This window comes from Miniopterus natalensis, chromosome 7 (assembly GCF_054644295.1).
Source record: "Miniopterus natalensis isolate mMinNat1 chromosome 7, mMinNat1.hap1, whole genome shotgun sequence".
NCBI classification, from domain to species: Eukaryota; Metazoa; Chordata; class Mammalia; order Chiroptera; family Miniopteridae; genus Miniopterus; species Miniopterus natalensis.
The window spans coordinates 46,482,418-46,492,886 of NC_142087.1; positions in this window are offsets into that span (position 1 = coordinate 46,482,418).

Genomic DNA, 10,469 nt, shown 5'->3' on the forward strand with positions numbered 1-10,469 from the left:
TGCTTAGCTATCCAGAAGCAAAGGCGCTTCCCAAGCGGAAGGTTACTAAACAAAATTTTAGCACTTTGGGAGAAAAAACTCCACAACTACTGATAATCAGATCATCTCCCACTGAAGATATGTCTCGACACGCATGTGCATACAACACACGGAGGGGCAGGATGTTCGCATTACCCTACTGTGCCGCAGTGGACCCGCTGGGAAACCTTGATACTCGGGACAGTGGCTTAGCATCTCCCGTGTGCCTCTTTGTTGGCACTCATCATGCTATATTGAGTGCTTTAGGTGACAGACACTGTTCATTGCTAGAGATACAGTACTAAAGTACATTCAGTTTTTGTCCTCATTACAATGTTGTGTGAGAAGGCAGATATTAAACCCAAATAATTATAATTACAATCAGGATTAGTGCTGTGAAGCTGTGTGTCTCTTCCCTATGAAACTTGCTCCTCAAGAAGCAGGGCTGTGACCCATATCTTTTTCATCATTGTTTCCACAGCTTGCCTATTGTTGAGACTTTAATATATGCTCGTTGAGCTGAGTTAATCTGCAGATTTTTGCAAATAGCAGATATTGAGAAGAAGGGGGAGACGAATCATCTACAGATAGTCCCTAACTTATGTTTAAGGTAGGCTAGGCTAACCTATGGTGTTAGGTAGATTAAGTGTATTAAAAGCATTTCGACTCAACAAGTTTTCAATTTATAATGGTTTTATCAGGACAAAACCCCATCTTAAATAAGGGAGCATCATTTGGTATAGAAGTCAACTTCCTAATCTCTTTGGCCCTTGTTGAACATTATAGTGGTGAAAAGACACCACATATTCCATGAATATATACTACCTGCAGAGCCCCTGAAACTGGACTCAGACCCTGGTTAATAAAAATGGGAGACTTCTAGGAAAAGAGAATTTGTTGTTATGCAACATAATATGACCTTGGGAAACCCTCTGAAGGGTAAATTGAAGTGTCACTCCCCTACTATTCATCCCTGATTGAACATTCTTTTTTCCAGGTACCAAAAATGAACAAGACAGATTTGTCTTAAAAGACATCATACTGCCCTGGCCAGGTGCTCAGTTGGCTGGAGCATCACCCCGCCACCAAAAGGTGGTGGGTTCTGTTCCAGTCAGGGCGCATATCTAGGGTGAGGGTTTGATCCCTGGTTGGGCGTGTATGGGAGGCAACCAGACGATGTTTCTCTCTCTCTCCCTTCCTTTCTCTCTAAAAATCAATGAAAACATATCCTCAGGTGAGGATTAAAAAAAAAGAGGTTATACTACCAAATAGTTGAGCCCATTCTTACAAGTTATATGAATAATGAAAAGTATATCTCCCTTACATTCTGTAAATTTAATATGGAGCATGTTACTAATGATTTCTGGAGTAACTTACTTAAATCTTCTCTAATAAATGTAACACACACGCCAGATCTTATAAAAAGGAAATGAGACCTATTTCATGTATTAATAAATAGAAGTGGGTGATACTTCCCTATTTTGTTTTCCACCTTTCATCTGAAGACAGGATATTCTATCCTCTGGATGGATTTAGCTATAAATGGATATAGTGTTAATGACTCTCTTCTGCACCATAGCTCACCTGTGTGGATGCCATGTTTCTTATCTAGGGGGAATAGGAGCACATCATTCAAATGATATGGTTATAATTCCACTCCTTATTTTATTTACCAAATACTCATATAGGGCTACGTGTCAGATACTGTTTTGAGTCCACTTTTTTATTGAATTTATTGGGGTGACATTGGTTAATTGGGGTGACATTGGATATAGGTTTCAGGTGTACAATTCCATAATACAGCATCTGTACATTGTATTGTGTGTTCACCATCCAAAGTCAAGTCTCTTTCCGTCGCCATTTATCCCCTTTTACCCCCTTCTGCCTCCCCCACCCCCTTTCTCTCTGGGAATCACCACACTGTTGTCTGTGTCTATCAGAGTTTTTTTCTTAATCCCTTCACCTTTTTCGCCCAGCTCCCCAACCTCCCTCCCCTCTGACAGCTGTCAGTCTGTTTTCTGCATCTATGAATCTGTTTCTATTTTGTTTATTTTGTTCATTAGATTCCACAAATAAGTGAAATCATACAGCTTTTGTCTTTCTCTGACTGGCTTATTTTACTTAGCATAATATCCAGGTTCATCAATGCTGTCACAAAAGCTAAGAATTCCCTCTTTTCTCAGCCAAGTAGTAGTCCATTGTGTAAAGGTACCACAGCTTGTTCTGAGGTCTTTACAAAAATTAAGTCACTTAGCCTGGCCTAGGATCCAGGAGATCGCGGTTCGATCTCCAGTCAGGGCACATGCCATGGCTGTGGGCTCGATCCCCAGCTGGGGGCGTGCAGGAGGCAGCCGATCAATGACTCTCTCATCATTGATGTTTCTGTCTTTCTCCCTCTCCCTTCCTCTCTCTGAAATCAATAAAGATATATTTTTTTTAAAAAATAACTCAATTCTCTTAACTCTGATTAGACACGTTATCTAGTTTATGCCCATGATGCAGATGCTTATAGGATTTCCCCACCATCAAAATGGTGGACATCAAAATGGACATATTTCTCTGAAATCTACCCCTCCCCAGGCTGTTTCATGAGAGGCAAGATCTTTTCATTCTCACTGGCTTTATTCCTCCTGTAACAGGTATTATTTTGGCCAGGTTGCAATGATTACAGAAAGCAAATTTTTTTATTTAATGTGAAATTTTAACCAAAACATACTTAAATATTACTGCTATTTAAAATTTCATTTTTACTTCTTTTACTGAAAGAAAATTCCCCAACATGCAAACACTTTCGGCTTTTTCTCATATTCTCAAGGTGAGATCACCACAAACATTTGGTTTTAGGAATCAGGTAAACAACTTCTCTTTCCATCACTAGGATATGGTTAACTAGATAGTCTGAAAAAAAATCTCTCACGGCAGACCAGACGTAGAAATGCTGGGTAAAATCTAACAAACATCCTTTTAAATGCATAACTGAACCCTTAAGAAGTAAGGGAAGTCCCCAGAGGCTAAAAGCAAAGGGATTTGAAAATCAGAGAAGGCATTTGCTGTTGCTGTCCTGCAGGAAGTTGTTAGGCACAGAAAGGAAAAAGCAAACTAAGAATGAGACGGTAGCTCAGAAACACTCTTCCTGGGATTCTTGGTGTATGTCAGCTAGCACTGCACATCAATGATCACAGAAAGCAATTTTTTTATTTAATGTGAAATTTTAACCAAATATACTTAAACATAAGTATGGATAAGCTCTTTAATAAATAGTAATGAGTCCCGCTGGGGTGGCTCCGTTGGTTGAGCATCATCCTGTGCACCTAAAAGTTGCCTGTTTGATTCCTGGTCAACCAATCAACCAATCTCTGTCTCTCTCTCTTTTTCTCTCTCTTTGTCTCCCTCCCTCCTTCCCCAACCCCTTCTACTCTCTGAGCATGTCCTCAGGTGAAGATAAAAAATAATTGGTTAAGTGGTGCTCAGTCCGTGTGGCTCAGTGGTTGAGCATTGGCTTAGGATCCAGGAAATCACAGTTTGATTCCTGGTCAGGGCACATGCCCCAATTTTTTATTTAAATAAATAAATAAATGGTTAAATGGTAATGGGACAACTGGTTACCCACTTGAAAAGAAGGAACACTGGACCTCTACTTCATACTATTAAAAAACAATAAACCAATTCCAGATGAGTTGGTTTAAACATAAAACTAGAAAACTTTTGAAGACAATAAAGAAAAATAATTTTAAGACTTTGGGGGTAAGGATAGATTTCCTAAACAAGATACAAAAAATGGTAACATTAAGGGAAAGATTGATAATTCAACTACCTGAATATGTAAATTTTAAAAATTACATATTTTTGGTACAGTCAAAGAGGGATATGCCCTTTAGTCAGCAATTTCACTCTGAGAAACTGCTTACAGAAACTCCAGCATACATGCATAAAAATAACGTACAAAGGCATTGTTTGTGAGAGCAAAAAATGTTAGAAGTAACCTAAAATTAATCAACAGGAAAATGAATGAATTAATTGTGCTTTACTCACACAGCATACCATATAGCAGAGGAAAGAAAGCACTGCAGCTACCTGTGTCAACCTGTATACGTCTCAAACACAGCTTATTGAGCAAAAACTAAGACCAGTTGTGAGAGAGTATACACAATGTAATATTTATAGAAAGCCTAAAGACCCACAAAGCTAAATATAGTGTTTAAAAGATACAATGTTGGAAGTAAAACCCAAGAAAAGCAAGGAATGGTTGTTGCAAAATTCAGGACAGTGAGTACTTGTGTTGGGAGCCCTGGAGAGGAATCCACAAGAAACAGTAATGCTTTGTAAAGCTGCATGGTGAGCATGTGCATGTCCACTTCATTACTCTAAACTGTACATGCAAAGTTATCTGCACTTATTCATTATGTATTTCATTATTATAAACCAAAAAGACACTCCATGCAGAAAAAAATTAAGAAAATTTAAACATGCATACCTTGTCCTCATGAAGCACATTGTGTGAGGAAAATTGAAAGCATCTCTGGATGTATACATATGTAGTAAAAGTAAAAGTAAAAGCAAAAGGAGGATTGTTGGAAGAGAGGCGAACACAGAGGATTTCAACTACATTTGACACAACATAGTTCTTAAGTAGTGGATGGTAACATGTACTCATTATAATATTCCCGTCTAACAGAGCCAGAGACATCTTTGCTTCATTACTAAGGTTAGCACTTAATCCTTTAAAAAAAATTTTCCCCCCACATTTCTGGTCATTTTGAGGAAGATGACCAAGTGAAGGAAGTAATGAAAGACACAACAACCTAGCAATTTTCTATTTGATTGTTGGAAAAGGATGTGATTGAAATAAATACTCTCCAAGTTTACAAAAAACTACTTAATTTACTCATATTTTCTTAGGGTTTTCATTCCAAATATTTCCATGCTTTATGTAATTTAGCACACACACACATATATACTTACATCCTTTGGGATTCCTTTAGAAAGGAATTAAGCAATTACTTTATCATAATTCCACATAAAGTATCAGTGGTTATTGAAAGGTTATAAAAATGCTTAACCTGATTAAAAATTACAAGAAGCTTTTTCACTGTATTGTTAATAAAGGGTTATAAAGGCACATTGTGCCTTATATATAACAGGGAAAACAGGTGACTAGACTTTTTTCTTTAAGATCTTAATTTTAAGAAGCATATATCAGCCCTGGCCACTGTAGCCCAGTGGTCAGAGCGTTGGCCTGCACACTGAAGGGCCTTGGGTTCCACTCCCAGTCAAGGGCACATACCTTGGCTGCAGGTTTGATCCCTGGCCTGGTCAGGGCGCATGCAGGAGGCAACCAATCGATGCCTCCCTCTCACATAGAGGTTCCTCTTTCTCCCCTTCTTCCCTCTCTTCCACTCTCTCTCTCTAAAAGTCAATGGAAAAAATATCCTCTGATGAGGATTAAAAATAATAAAATAAGTTAGAGCAGAAATGAATGAAATCGAGAACAAAAATTCTATACAAAAAATAAAACAAAGAGCTGGTTCTTTGAAAAGATTGATAAAATTTAAAACCCTTAGCTAGATTCACTAAGGAAAAAAGAGAAAAGACCCTATAAACAAAATAAGAAATGAAAGAGGAGAAGTTACCACAGACATCACATATATACAAAGGATATTTCATAGTATGAATACTATGAAATAACCTAGAAGAAGTGGATAAGTTCCTAGAAATACATAACCTTCCTAAACTAAATCATGAAGAATTGGAAAATCTAAATAGACTGATCAGCAGTGAGGAAATTGAAATAACCAAAATATCCCCCAAAATAAAAGTCTAGGACCAGGTGGCTTCACCAGTGAATTCTACCAAGCATTCAAAGAAGATTTAAAACCTATCCAAAAATTCTTCCAAAAAACTGAAGAAGAAGCAATACTTCTCATTGCATTTATTTATGAGAGGGAGAAGGAAACATTGACTCGTTGTGTTTATTTATGCATTCATTGGTTTTTCTTGTACAATGTGCCCTGACTGGGGATCGAACCAACAATCTTGGTGTATCAAAACAATGCTCTAACCAACTGAGCTACCTGACCAGGAACTCAATTGAACTGTTTTACACTGACTAAAGTTTCCTTTTTCACCACACTCCAAATTGCGGATCCCTGTTGGCATTGAATCGGCACTAACAACCATTGGTTGACAGTATTTAGGAGAAATCTACACATAGCCCCTACTATGGCCTATGTGATCTCCTTCCTGCTACCCCACCTCTTTGCTTTATCTCCTGCCCTTGCAGCCATTTCTGCCCTACCTTATGCAGCCACACTGGTCTCCCTGCTGTTCCTCAAATACACTAAGCAGACTCTTGCCTCTGCGTCTTGGCATTAATTGTGTCCTTTGCATAAGAGACTTAACAGGAGACCCTACCAGGAGGAAAACAGAAGCATAATGAAGGATATTTGTTGGGGAGGAGGTCAAAGAAGACTTCTTTGGGGAAAGCTCTTCCCCCACTTCTTTGCCTGGCAAGAGGAGCATGGCATCCCAAAAAGACTGGTGTGGGAAGAAGGAAGTAGCCAGAGGTGATGCCAAATAGGGGTCATGACTTCTATGTTTGGGTTTTACTCTTGAGGCATTGGGGGAGGGAAGGGAGAAGGAGTGAGGGGAGCCATGGAAAATTTTAAGTATGGATGAAACTTCGTATTTTTGTTTTAGAGAGGCAAGCATCAAACAAATAAACCACTTGAGGAAATAGATCAAGAACAAGACTAGGAAGCAGATCATTTTTATTCAGCATTTTTTATGGAGATTATATGTAATCAATGCAGTTATACTACAAAAACTCATGGCCTAGAAATTCGTTTATTCAGTCAACAAAATTATTAAACACCTACTATGAGCCAGGCACTGCTGTGGTCTATAGGGATATAGCACTGAACAACAAAAAGATCCCTGTCTTCATAAAACATAATTTTAGAAGAAACAAATTAAAATCTTGCTGACCTCTCGGCATTTCACCCAGCTAAACACTTTTATCTTGGCTTCCTGACTTCACCTCTTTCGACTTTTTTCACCTTGACTTCCTGACTTACTCCTTTTGGGCTGTTTTTCTCTATCCAGCCTTTCCTATTTCTCTAGTTCCCTTTATTGGCTTCTTTTTCTATTCTACCACTAAATGCTGAGGTTTGAGATGGCTTCTTCTCTCTGTACTGTACCTTCTCCCCGTGGAGATAACATCCAGTCTCATTAGTTCAAGTATAATCTATACTGTGTCAGGAAGTGCAGGTAGGAAGGTGATATACAACCTAGCCTGAGTTTCACTTTCAAGTTCCATTTGATCTTTTTTGAACTTGAACCCTTGATCATGCCCCTCAGAGTTGTTCCATTTCCAACCTTTCCCATCACTGTGAATGTAATCAGCATCCACTCAAATGTCTCAAGCTAAAAATTCAAGAGTCACGTTTAACACTTTTACTCCCTCTACTTTATTCCATCTACCACTATGATTCATAGATTTTTATACCTCCAAAATATACTTCAACTCTGTCTACTACTACTACCCTATTTCCATATCCAGTCTCTGCCTTATTTCAAACCACCTTCATATCTCACCAGGCCTAGTACAACAGCCATCTAACTAATTTATTTCCTCTTTTGCCCTCCCCAAGTCCACTCTCCCTAAAATTACTAGAATGATCTTTTAAAAATGTAAGTTACTAAAAAATGTAATTTATTCAAAAAAGAATCTAAGTTACTCAGATACATTAAATGGATACAAGAGACAACTTAAAGGAACTCTTACGGTCCAAATCTGGGACAATTTGAAAATAAAAATAAATTATGACAATAGCTGATTACAACTCATTGACTAAAAAAGAAAGCATGAATTCATACTGATACATACATACTAGAAACGGGAAAACTACTTCTGGTAGGATGTCAAACAGTAATATAGAAGAAAAGATGATGTAGGAAAAAAAACACCATTTTTCAGCCATCATAGTAATAACTGATTCAGCCAAGAGTCATTAATGGATACAAAAATTAATAAGTCCAAGCTTGCTGAAGAACAGGATATTTATATATTCTCAAAATGTATCCCACATACTGCATATTAATTATAAAGAGGAAAAACAGTAACTTCACAGTGAGAAACCTGACAGATACCATCATAAACTGGTGACCAAATTTAGTGTAAACAATAACACAAACTTACATCATGTGTCTCTCAATGTGATACAGAGGACATAGCATCACTCATGCAGTTTCCCTGTCAAAATGCATAACTGGAATTAATCATGAGGAGACGAGACAAACATAAATTGAAGACATTCTACAAAGTAACTGGCCTGATTGCCTAAAAAATGGTAATATGAAAAACAAAGAAAGGCTGAGGAACTGCAACGAATGATTCTAGTTTAGATCCTGGACTAGAAAACTGCTATAAAGGACATTATTGGAACAATTGGTAAAAATTGAAAAAGATCTGTTGATTAAACTCTGTTGACTAATTGCATCAATGTTAAATTTTCTAATTTTGTTATTTGTATTGTGGTAGCGTAAGTGCATGTCCTTGTTTATAGGAAATATATCCATTGACTTATTTAGGGGTAAAGGGGTATGTTCTCAACTTTTCAGTAGTTCAGGGGAAACAGTTTATATACAGTTGGTTCTCATTAATTGTGGTAATTATGTTCTACTAAGTCACCAGAACTGAATGAGTACTAAACAATTGCTTGTAGGGGAAATACAGGGTTAGGGTCCTATAAGCCTCTAGTCTTAACGTTTTTTTCCCACCGATCAATACATAAGCTGGTTTTATGTATGCTTCTGTTTAAAGACACCTTATTTAACATATATAGTTGATTCATTAACCAACAGCACTATAACTCATGTTTGAATGAAACTTATCTAACATATTATCTCTGTAAAGCACATCACAGCCTTCTTGTGCTTAGAAACACTAGAGAGCACTTCAGCCCTACACCCAGGGTCCATTTTAAACAGCAAAATTACTAACAAAAGGCACAAAAATAAGAAAAATGTGGCACCAAATAAACTGTAAAAAGGACACTTATTTACAGTATGAGAGTTAAAACAAGAAGGCAGAGCACCACCTTGTTCAACCTCAGTTGGGAATGTGAATTTTTGGCAACTCAAAATTTTCGCTGCTCTGTACATATCTGCAAAAGACCTTGAAAGCACTGTGAGCATTGATTTTGGCAAGTAGGTGAAAATGCAAATATGGAATCTGCAAATAACAATGATCAAGTGTGTGTGTGTGTGTGTGTGTGTGTGTGTGTATACAGAAAGAGCAAATGGTAAACAAATCAAAGTATTAAAATTGGTCAATCTGGATGAAGGCCATATGGGAGTTATGCCTCTTACAACGTTTCTCTAAGTTTGAAATTATTTCCAAATAAAGTGTTGAAAAATGTTAATAAATTCATTTTACTCCTCTGCTTAAAACATTTCAATTGCTTGCATTTGCATGTCACAGAAGACCTTGAAGAGGGTCAGGCCCCTCTCTGCCTCTCCAACAGTCATTCGGGACACTCTTCCTCTAGTTCACTCTGCACTAATCTCATTCATGGATATTCTTTTCATTCCTGAAGCACTTCCTTAGCTCCCTAGCTAAATTAGATCCTGTCCAGTATCCTCTTTTAAAGCACCTTGTTCTTTTCTTTTGTAGCACTTATCACAATTTGGAATTATGTATACAAACAATTATGTGCTCTTAGTTATTAAATACCATGCATAAAATGATAATTATGAGGATACTTTAGAAATGTGGAATTATGCAAGTGACCTGATTTAAATGTTTAGGCATGGAAAATTATTTAGGTAAAGTTAAGTTCCAAATTACATACAAAATTAGACATACACTTCACATAGTAGCAAACATATAATCGGCAAGGATTTGAAAGCAATATGCAAAAATGAGAATTCAGCCAGAATGATAAAATTATAAATAGTTAAAAATAGAAATTGTCTTTTCAGGTTCCTTTCAGTAAAAAAAATAATCCTAAACCAAAGAATGAGGATAAAAACTATAATGTTAACACTAAGGGAACATTTTGAGTAAACATCTCTCTGATTGTAGACTAGAGAATAGAATAGAGAAGCATGGCTGGAGGTATGGAGGGAGATCAGTTAGCAAATTTAAGTGAGCTCACTTGGATGTGAACTGAAAGAGAGAAGGTGGGAATGAGAGAATGGGCTCCAGAGATGTTGCAGATATGATGCTAGGATTGACAGGATCTAATGACTACTGAAGTAGGGGTGAAAAAAGAGAAATTCAAGGTCGATCTTAATTTTACATCTTGAGCAACTGGAAGGAGGTTGATCGCTCATTGAAATAGGAACCATGGGAGAAAAAGCAGGTTTGAAGATGGGATAGTAAGTTCAGTTTGAACCTGTGGGACATCCAGATGGAGATAATAGGCAGTTGTCTACCTAGGTCTGGAGGC